A 15,832-nucleotide genomic window follows, 5' to 3' on the forward strand; every position below is an offset into this window, starting at 1 on the left:
TAATAATAATAGCAACTATTTATCAAGAATACAGGCACTTTTCTGATCACATTCAAGGCTGTCAATAACTCTGAGTGATAGGTATTAATATTCTCACCTTACAGGAGAGGAATAGGAAGCTTAATGAATCAATGTAGTTTTCTTAGTATAGTTCAGCTAATACATGGCAGAGGCAGATTTGAACACACATGTGCTGACATTGTTTCCACAGTTCAACTATGTTGTTATCATTACTGGCGCTGTCCCTGTTTTACCAATGAGGAAAAGATGTGTGCAAGCAAAAAGACTATAGAGGGAAACCATGTATTCAATATGGTTAGTAAAGCTTTTGATTCCTCTTCCCTGGGCCAAAGATTTAGTCTGCCATTTCTATAGATCACCTTCTCAAAAACTCCTTGGCTTTTTTTTTTTTTTTTAAATATATTTTATTGATTTTTTTTTACAGAGAGGAAGGGAGAGAGATAGAGAGTTAGAAACATCGATCAGCTGCCTCCTGCACATCTCCTACTGGGGATATGCCTGCAACCCAGGTACATGCCCTTGACCAGAATCGAACCTGGGACCTTTCAGTCCGCAAGCCGACGCTCTATCCACTGAGCCAAACTGGTTTCGGCAACTCTCCTTGGCTTTTTAAATCAAAGAGCTGGCTCTAGCTGGTTTTCTCAGTGGTTAGAGCGCTGGCCTGTGGACTGAAGGCTCTCAGGTTCAATTCTGATCAAGGTCATATACCTTGGTTGAAGGCTCGATCCCTGGCTGTGTGGGAGGCAACCAGTGGATGTGTCTGTCTTTCTTGCATCGATGTTTCTCTCTCTCTGTCTCTCACCCTTCCTTCCATTCTCTCTCTCTCTCAAAACAAACAAACAAACAAACAAAAAAACACAATGAAAAAAATATCCGAATGTGAGGATTAAATAATTAAATTCATACATGCATATATTAATTACTTAATTAATTAATCAATCAATTGATTAATTAAAGAGCTGGTCAGAGCCATAGCAGGTGCTCCTGGAGCAATCATCCACACCCAGCTCACATTTATGAAGTGTTTTGAGAACTCTGTGGTGGGGTCCAGAGTGGTTATTTGGAGTTAAAACCCTAACCATCTGCTCACATAAATGATGATGTGTATTTAAGAAAACTATTGCCCACAATGTGTCCCTCAGAATACTAATTCCATGGGATGATTAATACATCTCACCATTTTTTAAATAGTTTCTATAGAGAAATAATTTGGGAAATGGTGAGTTAACTAAGTTTTCTCTGCAGGACTTTTGAAAGTCTTTAGTATGGTAATATGCTCTGATTCATCAGGAAGGGAATCCAATGTATGTAGTGTTTCCATTCATTCATTTGTTCATTCATTCAGTCACCTAACAAATATTCATTGAGCATCTTATGTGTTCAGGTGGCACTGTTTGAAGCACTAGGGATACATCAGTGAATAAAACATATGAAATCCCTGCCCTCATAGAGCTTACATTCTAGAGAAGAGAAACAGACAATAAACAAATAAGTAAAATGTATAGTATATATAGTTTTAGCCTGTTAATTTGTGCTATGATCTCAAGAAAGGCACCCCGTTTTACCCTTTAAGGGCAAAATGACAGCATTGGATTAGTTGTTAGACAGATGTTTCTTCCACTTCTGACATTCTAAAGCCATAGTGTGTGCGTGTATGTGTGTGTGGGGGGGGGGGGTGTGAAAGAGGGGGTGGGGGAGACCCCTTTACTAATTACACTGAGAAACAATCAGGTTTTGCCCCATGCTGTCATCTTCATCCCTTTCTAAGGACTAGGGCTTCCTACATCAAGCAGAATGTGTACCTCTCCCTTCTTAGGCCTGTTAAATTGTCAGAAGGAGGATGAGCCAAGGGAGTCCCCTTCCTTCTTTCAGTCATGCTCCCCATGCGGGCCTTGCTTCACAGAGCAAGATGCTGGGCACTTGCTTTCACCAATAATGGCTTCATTACATTGAAAGGAGAAGAGAGTGACCTCAGTGAAATAGACTTCCTGACCCCAGCTAACCTCTGACCCTCACCCTGACAGCCTCTAAATCTTTTCCTTCTGACACATCCCCCACAAGGTACAGGCAAGAGGAGGAAATGATGAGCCTGCGATCGCACACTGTCCAGTGACTGTGACTCTCCAGGTGTCCTCTTGCAGGGGAACTCGTCGTGCCCAACCATAATTTCCCTCATGGCTGCTGATCTTTTCAGTGATCCTCTCTGTGACTCTACTTGGGCCCGTGGGTCACAACTCATCCAGCTGTCACTCACCTGGTGTCCATTTGTGTGTGTCCAGTGATTGTCGTGTACCATGGAGGCAGGAGGCAGGAGGCAGGAGGCAGGAGGCAGGGTGTCTAACCCAATGCTGTCATTTCCCAAATGCTGTTTTAGGCTAGCGCTTTAACCTCCTCTTCCCTGACGGGCGCTTACTGTTTATTACAAACCAGGCATGTGCTAAGTGCTTTGTGTGTGTTGTCCTCAACTGTCCTGGAGAGGACTGACAGTCGTGGAGTTAACTGATTTGTCTTGACTCACAAATCACAAAGGGTGCGTGGCAGTCTAGCTCACTCCAATATTCTTCTTCCTTATTTTTTTTTTTTACAGTTAAAGTAATTAATGCATGTGGTTTAAAAAAATCAATCCGTATTGAAAGAATTGTAATGAAAAACAACAGTCTCCTGCCACACCACCCCCTTCACTCCCATGAGGCAAATACTGTTTGAGTCATTTCTTCTGGAATATATTTCCATATCACACAAAAAAAGGCATGTACCTATGTTCCTTGATTTATCCATTTTAGATATCTATTGATTTCCTGTTATGGTAGATGAGGACTTACCTCTCTTACAGGGCCACCTCCCCTCACCCCTTCCTCCCGGTACAGTTAAATCACCATTTTCAGCTAAGCTGGTAACCAATGCTTACACGGTCACGATTTGGAAATGTTCACTGCATTGCCAAGTAGTATCCTAGGAAAAAATTTCTCTTCTTACACTTTTTCTATTCCTGCCTTTCTCTCTTTCCTGAAATTTTTGTCATTGAAGTACCCTGTTATTTTCAAGGGCTTTATCATATTATGGGTTCCACTAAGCCCTCTTTTCCCCCAGCGCCTCTTTCCTGAGGCCCTCCCTCCTGGTTACCCTCTGGGCTGGCCTCCCAGCTATCACTCTGGGGCTTCCTCTCTCTACAGTGGTTAGAGTCAGTTTCCTGGATCCCATTCAACCTCTTTTTTAAAAAAAAAACACAACAGCTGAAACCGGTTTGGCTCAGTGGATAGAGCGTCGGCCTGCGGACTGAAAGGTCCTGGGTTCGATTCTGGTCAAGGGCATGTACCTGGGTTGCGGGCACATCTCCAGTGGGAGGTGTGCGGGAGGCAGCTGATCAATGTTTCTCTCTCATCGAGGTTTCTAACTCTCTATCTCTCTCCCTTCCTCTCTGTAAAAAATCAATAAAATATATTAAAAAAAAAACAACAAACAACACATTTTATTTATTTATTTTTTACAGAGAGGAAGGGAGAGGGATAGAGAGTTAGAAACATCGATCAGCTGCCTCCTGCACACCCCCGACTGGGGATGTGCCTGCAACCGAGGTACATGTCCTTGACCAGAATCGAACCCGGGACCCTTCAGTCTGCAGGCCGATGCTCTATCCACTGAGCCAAACCGGTCAGCCCATTCAACCTCTTTTGTGGTTCACCTTTGAGGAGCACATCCTAAAAAAACGTACATGGGAGGGAAATTTTCTGGATCTTATAAATCTGAACATGTTTTCTTGTTTGTTTGTTTATTTTTACCCTTACTCATTTGATGGTTTCTGAAAAATCAGACAGAGGCCGAAAACCAGGACTACAGGCTTTATTAGAGGAGAAGCACCTGCCGGGCTGTCTCGCAAGGGGAGGACAGCAGCATGTGCAGGGGTGGGCACGCCTTTTGAGGGGCGGAATGGGAAGGGGTGGGGGGCTTAGTGTACTGGGCGCACACTGATTGGTGGCTTACTGCATTGTCCATATAGGACAGAGGCTTAGGGTATTTGGCAGGTGTGGATTGGTGGTCCAATGTATAGTCCATATAAGGTACCTGGTTAGTCACTCAGGTATTTCCGGGCTGCAGGTTACGTCATACTCTGCCCACCAGTTGCGGGAAGGGAGGATCTATCATTCCAGGCTTTTGGTAATAGCAAAAAAATTGAGAGTCCGGGCAAGGTCAGGGGGCGAGGGTCCGTCTTCCGTAGCTACCTCCTGCTGAGAGGGGGTGTCATCAGGGGCATCTACCCGGGGTCTTAAAGATTCCAGTGACATAGGTGTCTCTAGGTTCTGAATTCAAGGCCAGGTAGATTTTTTCCACCTTCTGGTTGGTGGTGAACACCTGCATTCTGTTCTGCAAAGAAAACTAGTAAAACAGCGTATGAGACAGGGGCCAAAGAGCAAAATTAAAAGAATAAATACCAGTGGACCTAATAGTGGGAGGAGCCATGGAGTAAGTGAGCCAAAGATGGCATAACACCCTTCTAGCTGGTTACGTCCTCTTTGGTCAATCCTGTCCCGGAGGGATTTAATGTGATCTTTGACAATTCCTGATTCATTTACAAAGTAGCAGCATTCTTCTCCAAGAAAGACAGGTACCTCCTTTTTCTGCTGTCAAGAGATCTAAAGCACACGGGTTCTGTAGGGCTTCTGCTGCTAAGGGGTCTACCTGCCTTTGAAGGGATTCAAGGGAATTGCTAATGATGGAGATATCTTCTGAAAATTCAGCAGACAATTTGTGGTAGAAATGAACAGAGGAGGAAACGCCTCCTACGCCTGTCCTACTGCAGTGAGAACTCCCGTACCCACTAAGAGGGGAACAAGGGCCGCCCTTTTGTGGCGAGACCTGAGAAGACCAAGAGAGGATTTGAGTTCTCCCTCTGTTCTGATAGAAAGATTGGGGGTTAGGAAGACATAAAGGCAGAAGGAGCGTGACAGACCCTGGGGAACACAGGTGTAGGCTGTAGTGCCACAGAGGAGAAAAATACAGAGATGTTGTGTAGGGTGCATTGAGGCCTGGTATAGGTAAGAGTTAAGTTAGTGATTCAATATGTTGAGATTGGAGTGGCTATGATGAGGGTTCAAGCCAGTGACAGACAAATCCAGCAGGATGTAGAGAAGGAGGGACTGATGTTAGAGAGTAGATGGAAAGTTGTGTTGATGAGGGTGGGCAAAAGAGTAGGTCCAGGGTCTGTAGGGCGAGAGAGAATACCCTTTAGTGGGGAAGGATAGGTCGGGGATTAATATAGGTTTTGATAAAGACAATTATAGTAGAATTGATGACTCCCTCATCATCCCAAATCCGTTTCACCTGAAAAGACCCCAAACCTTCATTGGTGCACTCATTGCTAGCTGCCTGTAGGAGGATTATGGTGAGGAGACGAGACATATGAAAAGGAATTTGAAAACCCGAGCTTCTTCTGGAGTAAAAATTGGAGTGTCCCTTGCCAGGTAAGAGCCTGTGAGGAATGATGGGTCATCAGGTCCTGGATGGTGCCCTGAATCTTCTTCGGGGATGGTGGGAGGCATTTGGTGAGCCTGAGAGAGGAAGGTATTGCAGTGAAAGTGGGAGGGAATGTGAGAATGGGCTATTACCCAAGGGAAACGAGAAAGGGAAGGGAAGGAGCAGTGGAAGATGAGGCTGGAGAAAAGGCAGGGGGAGGAGGGAGCAGGCCCCGCAGCCTGTCCCAGGCTTCTAGTCGCTTGGATTTTAAAACTGCCGCATTTTTCCTAGAGATAATGATCTCAGTTTCTGATAGTAGCCGGACTGTTTACTAAACCTGCGCAGTCAAGGAAGTTGTTCTTTGGGAAGGATGGAGTGGGGGAGGGGGACGGGGCGAGAAGGCGCGGAGGTCAGAGTAGTTTTCAGAGCATTAAAAGGGTGAAAATGTTGGCCTTGGGATCTAAAGGCTCAGTGAGGGGGTCCCTTCGCCATGTCATGTCATAGAGGCGCTTTGCAAGAAGACGACAGTTGTGAACCCGGAGGCGAGAGTACCCAGTGAGCCTGAGGAAGGAGAAAATTTCTTGTTCAGAGGAGGGGACAGTCATGGAGGAGATAAGGAGATAAGGCGTTTACAGTCCCAGGAATGGCTCGGCCTTGTGGGGTGAGACAGTGAAACTGAGGTAGGTGACTGTGGTTTGGGACAAATGGGCTTTATGAGGGGATGCATGGTAGCCCTGGCCGGGCACCGAGGTAGAATGAGAAAAGAGTGCCGAAACCGGTTTGGCTCAGTGGATAGAGCGTCGGCCTGCGAACTGAAAGGTCCCGGGTTCGATTCCGGTCAAGGGCATGTACCTTGGTTGCGGGCACCTCCCCAGTGGGAGATGTGCAGGAGGCAGCTGATCGATGTTTCTCTCTCATCAATGTTTCTAACTCTCTATCTCTCTCCCTTCCTCTCTGTAAAAAAATCAATAAAATATATTAAAAAGAAAAGAAAAGAAGAGTGAGTGGGGGAATTTAGGAAGATGCAGTGTAGAGGTGAGGTGGCTAATGGCTGTGAGACTGATCCGTCAGCCCCCATAATAGAGACTGAGGAGTAGACAGGGTCCCAGCGAATTCGGGAGGGCAGAATAAGTGGCCCAGTGCCAATTAAAAAGGAGATCGGCTCACCTGCCACCACAGTCGTTACCTGAGGCTCTGTCCCGGTGATGTAAGTCTGTGGGGCCCTGTCAGGGCCTGGGCAGCTTCTTCGGTGGCCAGTCCCAGGAGGTCTGGGTGCTCCAAACCCGATCCAGAGGGCGGCCATGCTGGACTGGCTGAGGCCTGGACCGGAGGGCCAGACTACAGTCTGATTTCCAGTGGCCTTTCCCTTCCACACCTTGGGCAGGGCCCAGGCGGGGGTCTCGGGTTTGAATAGGACTTGGCTCAGTGTCCTTCCTTGCTACATTTGAAACATGGGCTTGGAGGAGGCTTAGCCCCTGACTTACCCACAGTTGGAGGACCGGCATTTTGTTTGGGGTTTGAAAGCGGTGGCTAGGAGCTGGAAGGCCTCCTAATGGGCCTCAGCCTTGGCCTGATCTCGCCTTTGATTTTGGATTTGGGTTTCCTCGTCTCTATTATTAAAGACCTTAAAGGTCAGGTTAGCCCTAATCGGTTTGGCTCGGTGGATAGAGCATCGGCCTGTGGACTGAAAGGTCCCAGGTTCGATTCCAGTCAAGGGCATGTACCTTGGTTGCTGGCACGTCCCCAGTGGGAGTTGTGTGGGAGGCAGCTGATCGATGTTTCTCTCTCATCGATGTTTCTAACTCTCTATCCCTCTCCCTTCCTCTCTGTAAAAAATCAATAAAATTAAAAAAAAAAAAAAAAGGTCAGGTTAACGAGGTCTTCTTGAGGGGTTTGTGGAAGTTTGCTGCACATTTCGGGGGAGTAAAGGTGGTCAGGTCAGTGGAAAAAGAGACCTGAGATGCCTCTCAATCTGTGAGGCTGGACGTAGAGAATGGGGCATGGCCTCAGACTATGCCCTCAGTTCCTGCTGCCTCCCTCGGGTAGAATGGACGCGGGAATTGAAGAGGCTGTTGAGGAAGGTAGTCTTTGGGTGGCCTGAGAATGAGTGTTAGATGGGAAAGGCTGTTTTGGAGCTCACGTTCTCAGGATTTGGGCTCTCAGGGACTGGGGAGAAGGCGGCTGCTGGTTAAGAGGGACTGAAGAGAAAAAGCTGAGGCGTTTTTTGATTTGAGAAAGATCAGAGAGTGAGAGGGGAATGGCTACCGGGATAATACCCTCCCCCGCTGCAACCTTGCGCAAAGGGAACTGGCCAGCCAGCTGTGAATTCGGTTGCTGGCCGTCATGGGGGCGGAGATTTGGCAGAGAGCACACAGGGGAATGCGGCGGTTATAGGTCTCAGAGGGTAGAGCGTGGGGTGCAGATTCTATGGCAGGGTTGTAAGGGGGGCGGCGAGGGCGGGAGAGGTGGAGATGAATGATCGGCTGGATCCAAAGAGTCAGAAGACAGAGAAAGGAGCCGAGAATCAGTTTGGGAGGGCAAAGAGGACTTTGCAAGGAGGATCTGATGAGTGGAACATGAGAAGTAAGCGAGGGGCGGGAGCAGGGGGGAAATAAAGCCTGTTCATAGGGATCTCGAAAGCTTTCCCCGTCCGGTGGCCAAAATTATCTAGATCTTGGAGGATATTGGAATCAAAGTGCCGTTTTCGGGCCACTGAGAGCCATTGTCGAGTTTACATTGTGGCCAGGTAGAGCTTCTTTGGTTTGATGTAGCCAGAAAGCCCAAGGATCAAGAGATTGGCGAGGAGACACCCTAAGGGTGTGTTTCGAGGGGGTTTGGACCAAGAGATCCCCATGACCTGAGGGAAGGGCGAGCGGAAGTTGGGGAAGGAACAAGGAGCACCCTCCTTTTCCCTCAGCCAACCTGTAGTGAGGGAGAGACGAGAAAAAGTTCCAAGGTCGTCACCCCGAGACCTTTCCCACGGAGTAGAAGAGAATTCCCGGCCAGGTACCTGGGCTTTTGTAGAACGTATGAAACGTGTAGCCGAGTAGACGGGGAAGCTCTGTAGGCCCTAATGCCCCTCCAGGTCACAAGGAGCGAGGGAAAAAAAAAGTAGGGGGGTTGGGAAAGTTCCTGAAGCCTCCCGGTGGAAGGGAAGCGACGAGATCCCCACGTGTCCTGGTGCGGGCAGGGTTCGAGAGGTGTCCGGAGCAGGCCAATCAACTCAAAACCATACAGCGGGGCCTTGACTTATGAGTGTCCCGACTAATGAGTTTTTTGAGATATGAGCTGTCTCTCCCCGATTTTTTGCTTTGAGTTTCGAGCTAAAATTCGGGTTATGAGCCAGCTTCAGATACCCCACCGCTAGTTGGCACAGCGAACGTCACAGTGAACGCCACAACATCAGCCCAGCATCATGTGTCTCACTCTTTCACTTTTTGATTTGACATACGAAGTAATTTGAGTTACGAGCTCCGTCACGGAACGAATTAAACTCGTAAGTCAAGGCCCCACTGTACCACTGAGCAGAGCCAGAGTAGGAGTCCGAAGCTCGGGCCTAGCTTCGAGGATTGTCCACGCTCCCGTTCACCTCTCCTGGGTTTCGGCCCCAAAATGAAAAATAAGACAGAGGCCGAAAACCAGGACTACAGGCTTTATTAGAGGAGAAGGACCTGCCGGACTGTCTTCAAAGGGGAGGACAGCAGCGCGTGCAGGGGTGGGCACCCCTTTTGAGGGGCGGAATGGGAAGGGGTGGGGGGCTTAGTGTACTCTGCGCACACTGATTGGTGGCTTACTGCATTGTCCATATAGGACAGGGGCTTAGGGTATTTGGCAGGTGTGGATTGGTGGTCCAATGTATAGTCCATATAAGGTACCTGGTTAGTCACTCAGGTATTTCCAGGCTGCAGGTTACATCATACTCTGCCCACCAGTTGGGGGAAGGGAGGATCTATCAGTTTCAAAGCCAAACTCTTTACCATTCTGCTATGTTGACTTGTAGCAAGAAATACACTTGACTTGCTTTGAGAACATTGAAGTGAAGAGGCTTTTATTTCAAATTCTCAGGTGTAAAACACAGAGTTATCAGAAGAATAAAAATTGCAATAGTTATCCCGGTCGGCGTGGCTGAGTGGTTGAGCATCCACCTATGAAGGGTCCTGAGTCGATTCTGGTCAAGGGCTCATGTCTGGGTGGCAGGTTTGATCCCCAGTGTGGGGCATGCAGGAGGCAGCCAATCAATGATTCTCTGTCATCATTGATGTTTCTATCGCTCTCTCCCTCTCCCTTCCTCTCTGAATCAATAAAAACAATTTTTTTAAAAATTACAATAGTTAATGCTTTTTTTTTTTTTTTTTTAAATAGAGGCAAAGTTTATTGAGAGAAGCCAGTACAGAAAAAGGTGCAGCTGAGGTTCCAGGCCAGGCCAGTGTCCAGAGCTCCCTTCCCACATTACAGTCTGGTGTTAACGTCTGTTAGTCCATGTGTAGAGTGCCACATGGCCATGAGCCATTTGGGTGCAGCGGAGCATGTCTCCTCTTAATGCTTTTTGAAGGTTCATCATGTTCCAGGCGCTGTGCTGAATGGTTTAGATAGATAAATTATCTCACTTAATCCTCACACCAAACTTATGAGATAGGCATGGTTATTGTTCCCCTCTTACAGATGAAGCTGAGCACAGAGGGGTTAAGTAACTTGGTGAAGGTCACAGAATAAGTAATAATGTCAGGATTCAAACCCTGATAGAATCAGCATTCAGATTCAATAATCTACATTCTTCCATTAAAAGAGGCTTGGTCAGAAGCCTCTTCACACTTTAACTTCCACCCCACCCCATTTTGTAAATATGGAAATAAAACCTAAAATCCAGGTGACTTGTCCAAGTTCCATAGCTGGTTAATAACAAGAACTAGAAACCCAGGTCTCCCAGGATCCTCCTTTCAATCAGAGAATAGGGGTTCCAATTCAGAATTGGCTTCTGAACCTTGGTTTCCTGTCTGTTTAGTGGAAAGGACAGATATAGAAAAGATATGTCGCATCAGACTGGGACATTAACAGAGGCATGTATAATGCACTATGAAACAAGGAAAGCTGACTCATCTATCTATATATCTACACTAATAAAAGAGAAAAATGGTAATTGGCGTACGGCGATACCGTTTTCATTGGCTAATCAGGGCTATATGCAAATTAACTGCCAACTAAGATTGGCAGTTAACTGCCAACTAAGATTGGCAGTTAACTGCCAACAAGATGGCGGCTAATTTGCATATGTAGGCACAATGCAGGGAGGCGAAAGGGAAAGCAGGAAGAAGCCCCCTGCCACTGACAGTGATCTGAAACCCAGCGGGGAGCTAAGAGCTGGGGGGCCGGGGCGCCTTTGCCCTGCCCCCCAGCCATGATTGGAGAATCAGGCGCCTTTGCCGCCCTGGCCAGTGATAGCAGGAAGTAGGGGTGGAGCCAGCGATGGGAGCTGGGCAAGGTTGAAGCTGGCAGTCCCAGGAGCTAGGGGTCCCTTGCCTGGGCCTAAAGTGAAGCCCACGATCGCGGTGCCCCCCCGCTGCCACTGCAGGTCCCCGCTGCCTGGGCCGGACACCTAGGCCAGAGGCATTAGGCCTGGGCAGGGGCGGAGGCTGCAACCGCGGGGAGCTGGGGGTCCCCTGCCCAGGCCTGACACCTCTGCCGGAGGCCTCAGGCCTGGTCAAGGGGCCGATCCGGTGACTGGTGATCGGAGGGTGATGAGGGTCAACTCCTCTGGCCGAGGCATCAGGCCTGGGTGGGGGGGCGGAGCCAGGGATTGGGGGAATATGATGGTCCCCTTGCCCAGGCCTGAAGCCTGGGTCAGAGGTGTCAGGCTTGGGCGGGGTGTGGAGCAAGCGATCAGAGGGAGATGGGAGTCCCCTGCCCAGGCATGATTCCTGGGCCAGAGGCCTCAGGCCTAGGCGGGGGCCAGAGCCAGTGATCTGGGGGAGATGGGGATCCCCTGTCCAAGCCTGACACCTCTGGCAGAGGCGTCAGGCCTGAGCAAGGGGCCGATCAGGCGATCGGAGGGTGATGGGGGTCAATGCCTGAGGGCTCCCAGTATGTGAGAGGGGGCAGGCTGGGCTGAGGGACACTCCCCCCCCCCCCCACACACACCCAGTGCACAAATTTCGTGCACCGGGCCCCTAGTATATATATAAAAGCCTAAGTAACCGGTACAACCAGAGGACTGGATGACCGGATGACTAGCCAGTAGCTATGATGCACACTGACCATCAGGGGGCAGACTCTCAACTCAGGAGCTGCCCCCTGGTGGTCAGTGCACTCCCACAGCCAACCTCCCTCAGCTGGCCAACCTCTGGTGGTCCCTCTGGCCGGCCAGTCCTGATTGGCCCCAATCGCTGGCTAGGCTGATGGACCCCACCCGTACATGAATTCGTGCACCGGGCCTCTAGTATTATATGTTATAGAGACTTCAAAGGGGAGGTGGCATTGCACTGGGCCTCACATAGGATTTTGAAAAACAGGAAGGGCAAGGCATTCCAGAAGAAAAGAAACAGCAGAAATGAAAGCAAGGAGGCTTGCAAGTGAGCAGTTTGTTTGAGAAGAAGCCACAAAATTTGGTTCCCACAATTGCAAGTCCTTCATGTCCCTGGGGAGACATACAGAGAGATCTGTATTCCTTTCATTCAATCTCCAACCACACGTTCATTCAACATTTTATCAATAATTGAGATAGTATAGTATGGTATGAAAGTTCTGGGTTTTAGTCCTAGCTCTGTCACTAACTCGCGGTGTGACCTTGAGCAAATCTCTTCTCTGGGCTTCAATTTCCCCATCTATCAACTGGGAGAGTAGATTTATGACCTGTAAGATCTCCTCCTGCTTGCTGCAGTGATGCCCTCTGAGAGAGAATAAAACAAAGGGTGCCTGCCGGGGTCCAGCCCCAGCGGGTCCAGGGGTCCCCAAAGGTGTGGATGGAGTCGGCGAAAGAAAGACTGACACGGAGACAGTGTTCAATTGATCAGCAGCCTAGCCAGGATCTCCAGCCAAGTTCTGGTCTGTATCTCCAGCGAAGTTCTGGTTAGGATCTCCAGCCAGGTTCTGTGTCCATGTTCTCTTGCTAGGTTCTCCAGGTTCTCCAGCCAGGTTCTGTAGCCATGTTCCCTCGCTAGGTTCTCCAGCCAGGTTCTCCAGGTTCTCTAGCCAGGTTCTTTCTAGGTTCTCCAGCCAGGTTCAGTCGCCAGGTTCTAGTCCGGTTCTCTTCCCATGTTCTAGCCAGGTTCTGTAGCCAGGTTCTGTCTCTAAGTTCTTCAGCCAGGTTCTCTCGCTAGGTTCTGTCTCTAGGTTCTGTGGCCAGTTTCTGTCCAGGATCTTTTGCCATGTTCTCTCCAGCGAAGTTCTTCTGTCTCTAGGTTCTGTGTAGGTTCTGTCTTCTAAGTTCTGTCTTCTAAGTTCTGTGTTGTTACATCTGTATTTATACCAGTTGATTCCAATCCTATCAATCTCTATTTCAAAGGTTAAGGCGTTTCTTATCTCCATTCCAGGGAGTAAAGATTATGTAGCTTAAGCATGATTGTTCATAGTTTAAGTGATTAATTACCCGCCTGGCACTTAGTTAAGGGATTTTATTCCCTCCCTAACTTCAGGGGAAAATCCCTACCTGGGGAAACAACCTTTCTCAGAGACCTTGGTTAAAACACATAGTGCCAAGAAGGTGAGCAAACATATTAAGAACAGTATGCCATATATGCCAGGTCCCTTGAAACAGCAAGCATGGACCGGCTCCCGGCAAATTCCCCCTTTTTTATTTTTTAAAAGCAGGCATTAAAAAGAAAAACCCCAAATGCTCTCTTGTATCCATTTTAAGAGTAGGATTGGCGCTTTCCGCTATTACCTGAGGCCTGATCTATCACTCCAGGGAGAGCTTGCCAATCCTGCACTTTCCCGGGGTGGAAAGGCTGCAGTGGGGTTAAGGATAAGGCTCCTTGGGCCTACCTCCTCCCATGCTTTTACATTTACCTTTCCTTCCTCAGAAAAGCATGGACATACTTCTTGTATAAAACGTTCTGTCTGACTAGAAGTAACCTTAATTCCTCTGCTAGCAAGCATATGTGTTAAAAGATCAATACAGAGTCTTATTTCTTTAGACTCAGTATGGCACATCTTCTTAATCTAAAGATCAATACAAAGTCTTCTTTCTTTGGACTCAGTATGGCACATCTTCTCAATCTAAATTCTGTACTATCCACCTTCTTACCCTACTTATCCTCTATAGGGGGGTCTGAAGTACCCTGGTGGAGTCCTATCCGTCCCGAATGTGGGGGTTCTCAATGGGGGGGGGCTTACCTAGGGGAATCCTGTTCCAGGGGTTCCCAAAGGTGTGGACGGAGTCGGCGAAGACTATCCACCCTCTTCCTACGGTGGAGTCCTATCCATCCTGAGAGTGGGGCTTACCTAGGGGTCCCTGTTCGGGCGCCAGATGCTGGGGTCCAACCCCAGCAGGTCCAGGGGTCCCCAAAGGTGTGGACGGAGTCGGCGAAGAAGGAATGACACAGAGACAGCGTTCAGTTGATCAGCAGCCTAACCAGGATCTCTAACCAGGATCTCCAGCCAAGTTCTGGTCTGGATCTCCAGCGAAGTTCTGTGTTCATGTTCTCTTGCTAGGTTCTCCAGCCAGGTTCTGGTCTGGATCTCCAGAGAGGTTCTGCTCTGGATCTCCAGTGAAGTTCTTCTGTCTCTAGGTTCTGTGTAGGTTCTGTCTTCTAAGTTCTGTCTTCTAAGTTCTGTGTTCTAAGTTCTGTCTTCTAAGTTCTGTGTTCTAAGTTCTGTCTTCTAAGTTCTGTGTTGTTACATCTGTATTTATACCAGTTGATTCCAATCCTATCAATCTCTATTCGGTAGGTGCCGAATAAGCCGTGACTCCTTTCTGTTAGAGCATGGCCGAAAATGACACCTGGTAATTTCTGCTATGTGCTGGACATAGCCCTCTCCAGCCATCCTGTGAAGGAGGTGCTGTCTCCCCATTTAACAGAAGAGCTCAGATGATTGGAATAACTTCCTCAAATTCTCCCAGCAAGTAACAACAACAAAAGCAAAACCACATATGAATGTTTACCATATGCCAGACACTCTGTCAAGACCCCAAACTGGGTCACATAAGGCCCCACCAACTTCATTATGTGGGAATGCTTGTCTCCATTTTCAAGATGAGGACACAGGAGGTGTCTGATGCTGTAGTCCGTGCTCCTAATGACTAAACTGCACTGCGTCTCAGTGATGCCATCTGAGACAGCACCAAACTCAGATTAGCTGTTCTGGAAACTAGGCTTTCAGATGACAGGGGCCTGCCCTTTCCTCTCCTCATCACTGGGCCCCTGTGGTTTGGCCATGGTGAGAAAGGATGACAGGACAGATTCATGGAAGCTGTCCCTTCTCCCCTCCAGCCTCTTCCAAATGCAAGCAGCACTGAGCTTCTGAGAAGAGGTGCCTCCACGGCTAGTCTATTAGAGGGGATATAGAGCGGAGAGGAGGGAGACACGGGATCCTGATTCCAAGACTCTTAGAGTCAAAAGGGACCTTGCGGATCGGCTGCTTCCTTCCTAGATCCCAAGCTTGATATCAACCACTTTCTAGACTCAGTTTACAAATCTCCAGCAACAGGGAGTTTGCTGCTTCTGAAGCCTTGTCCAAGCCCTGATAATTGCGATTGTTAGAAAAGTTATTTTTTCCATTGAACTAAAGCTGACCTCTATAACCTTTATCCACTGGGTTATTTTTAAATATATTTATTGATTTCAGAGAGGAAAGGAGAGGGAGAGAGAGAAACATCAACAATGAGAGAGCAATCGATGCGTTTCTGTCATGTTAATATTTCTTTGTCTTTCCCTTTCTCTTCTACTCTCTCTAAACATCAACGGAAAAATATCCTTGGGTGAGGATTAAAAAAAGAAAAAATGATGAGAGAGAATCACTGATGGGCTGCCCTCTACATGAGACCTGACAAGTCATCGAACCACGACTTCCTGGTTCATAGGTCCCTCAACCACTGAGCAACGCCTGCCGGGCCCCACTGGTTCTTTAGAACAAGTTCCCTCCCTCTTCTGCAAAGACTCTAGAGTCCAGCTTTTTGTTTAAACCCTAGTCCCACGTTCTTGGGTTGTGTGACCTTGGACGACTTTGTTAGAGGCTCAATGGCTTCAACTCTAATTAATTTCCCACCGTTCCCACCGTGAAGATGACCTCAGGCCAGATTTACCCGCTTGATCCTCAGTGTCCACACTCTCTTTCCGTTGTCTGGGCATTACTTTGTACAGTGCTTTTCCAACCACGGTGTTTCCCATGCATTTCTCACCAGACCCTGGGAAATGGGGCTGCTGGA

The sequence above is a fragment of the Myotis nattereri genome, assembly GCF_964212035.1.
Source record: "Myotis nattereri genome assembly, chromosome: 3".
NCBI lineage: Eukaryota > Metazoa > Chordata > Mammalia > Chiroptera > Vespertilionidae > Myotis > Myotis nattereri.